Source organism: Anneissia japonica, unplaced genomic scaffold (assembly GCF_011630105.1).
Source record: "Anneissia japonica isolate Jap-2015-1 unplaced genomic scaffold, ASM1163010v1 scaffold8878_len57093_cov105, whole genome shotgun sequence".
In the NCBI taxonomy this organism is placed as follows: Eukaryota; Metazoa; Echinodermata; class Crinoidea; order Comatulida; family Comatulidae; genus Anneissia; species Anneissia japonica.
Window position 1 is genome coordinate 48,870 of NW_022748415.1, and position 2,927 is coordinate 51,796.

General features: G+C 32.4%; 1 protein-coding gene across 1 annotated transcript in view; it reads right to left on the reverse strand.

Moving 5' to 3' along the window:
• The window catches only part of LOC117120894 (gamma-butyrobetaine dioxygenase-like), a 22,596-nt gene extending 21,566 nt beyond the window's left edge, over positions 1-1,030 (reverse strand). Inside the window, exon 1 of the mRNA XM_033265991.1 lies at positions 319-1,030. The gene's annotated coding sequence lies outside the window, so the exon portion shown is untranslated. The remainder of the gene's footprint in view (positions 1-318) is intronic.
• Positions 1,031-2,927: the final 1,897 nt, after the last annotated feature.

The following is a 2,927-nucleotide window of genomic DNA, read 5'->3' on the forward strand; positions in this document are numbered from 1 at the left end:
TTACTATTGTCTCTTTTTTTATGAATTTATCTTTACTTGTAACTTTTGTTCTGTTGTATGGTCGAACCTCTCCTGCGTGAGAGTGTTCCTCTGCTTTGAAAGAGAGAGCCAATAAATTATTATTATTATTGCACTGTAATGCATAGACCCCCAGGCCTAGTAAATTAAGTGCGTACTTGCGTTTGCATAAACTATAAATGTCTCCTACTAAATCTAGGCCTAAAAGCTCATGCATGGGTCAAAATGTAAAGATTTTTTCTTAAGTTGCCACAAAATGTGGGATTGTGTGAATTAGTAACCTATAATATTTGTACATACCCTTTCTGGACTGGACTACACTTTCGGTTCAATGACTGTCAAAAAGACCTCGTTCAAAAATTTCCTTTTGCACTTTTTACCCACACCACATCGCCGAGGTCAATGCTAATACGACCAAACGACTTAAAAATCAGGCGAGGGATGGGAGGTGTGGCTTACTCTAGTGACGTCATGCAAAATTACTGCAAGGACAAGGCTATACGCACAGCGGCTGTGTATATAATGGCCTAACGGATCTTATACGCACAGCGGCTGTGTATATAAGGTACAGAACTAATCTTATATGTACAGCAGCTGTGTATATAATGGACTTCACGGATCTTATACGCACAGTGGCTGTGTATATAATTGGCAGGACGGATCTTGTACGCACAGCGGCTGTGTATATAAAGAACTTGTGTATCTTATACGCACAGTGGCTTATTTTATTGCTTTCTGTTGTTAATTTGTTTGATGCAACATATTTTTAATCTTTAAAAATCCTGCTGTGCATATAACAAAACCACTTTTATTGTATACACAGCCGCTGTACGTATAGTCAGTCCCTTACTGCAAACCCTAGCAGGGTTGCCATTTGACCTTTTTGACGGCCAGATTTCTCAAATCTGGACGTATACAAATTTTCCTGGCCGTAACGTTTTAAAAGTCACGGCCAAATTTTATTTGGCCGAATTTTTGAAAAGTTTACAATTTTTTTTTCAATATAGTGCCTAGGCCTAATATAGGCCTAACGTAGATTTGTTTTGGATATGTTGTTTTTGTTAGCTTAAATTCTATTTGATTCTCATGTACCTTCCGTTTGTACTTGCACTAAACACTTAATCTATGTTCTCCCTTTAGCCGATTTGACGTAAAGTTTATTTAAAAGATAACAGTTACATTTAGTAATTTAAATTGTTCGGATGAAATATATATTTTTTATAAAGTTTATCCTCGTTCAAGCTTTATGAAGACAGTTCAATGCAAGTTTGTACCATATTGTGTGTCTTTGTATATGTTCCATCCTAGTGGATCGGTTCTATCTCTTTTGAATTTCTTTTTAATATTTAATTATTATTGGCCACTTGAGTAGAAATAACGACACTTGAGGCCATTAATAATTCATGAATGATTACATAATAATTTCATAATTATGTGGGTATGAATTTTTATAGTGTTGATATATTAATTTGCATATGCGGGCATATTAATTTTCATATTTCGCTGGTATATTAATTTGCATATGCTGGTATATTAATTTGAATATGCTGGTATATTAATTTGCATATGTTGGTATATTAATCTATATATGGTTGTTTATTAATTTCCATAATGTTGAAATATTAATTTGCATAATGCGGGTGTGTAAATAATAACGATATTGATAAAATTAATATTAATTTCCATAATATTGATATATTAATTTGCATAATGCGGGTGTGTAAATAATAATGAGAATATAGGGTATCACTGAGCCTCCTATCTAAGTAGTTCTGAAAAGAACTGTTTTTGTTGAGAATGTCTCAACGCTAAATAATAATAATAATAATACTGTCTCTTATACACATCTAGATGTGTATAAGAGACAGGAAGCGTTTTGTAAATGAAAATACAAATCTAAATTTCTAACTTATTTTCAGTATGTCTAGTTTAGTTAGGGAGAAAACAAACAATAAGATTCGTTGAATAATAATAATATAAAACTTACATAGGGTGATCTCATCTTGTTTTCACTAATAGTTTATAGTAATGTAAATTCCTATTCCAAAAGGCAATCTTTTTTTCTACACAATTTCCTATAGTAGTGAATTAACGAAAGCGGGATTTTCAAAAAGATTGTTCCAAACACGTTGACCATGGTATGACGAATAATGAAAAACCGATAGATTTGAGGGTACATGACGTATAGTGAAATTAGCCAATGAGAGACGTACACAGACAAGTCCGGGTACATGACGTCTTAGTGAGATTAAACAATGAGCAACGTCTCCATCGAGATAAGGGCCCTGGTGAGTAATGAAAATCGTGATATGTACGGGTCCGTGATATCTGAGTGACGTTTTTTTATTCTTTGTTTAAAGCGGGGGGTATGTTTTAATAACAGTTGTAAAATAATATATTTAAAATAATGGTAGTAATAAAAAATTATAATGATGAAAATTAAAATATTCGTAAATAATTAGGACTATAATAATGATAATAATAAAAATACTTGAATTAACGTATGTTTGTTGATGGTAGTGTAGGCTCTATAAAATAAGGAGATGTAGGAGACTTGATTATCTTTCCATTACAACAAAAAGAAACTATCATAAGTTCGTGTTACTCTACGTCAGGTGCGTTTTTATCTATATTATTTTTGAAAAATGTCTGGAAAAGCCGAATCTACTGCTACTACCAACTCTGAGGTTATTCGAGGAAAAAATATAAACATAGAAACTGAAAGAATTGCACGAGAAATCAATTCAGCGTTTGTAGCATATAAACTAGGCAATAATATGAAATATAGAGGAGATATGAACTGTAATTTTTTCAACTATTGCGAAAAGATGTATAATGCATGCGATGAACATCTTTATAATTTGACAAGAGAAGTATCGCTTGATTCAAATGAGAATATTAAGACGTTT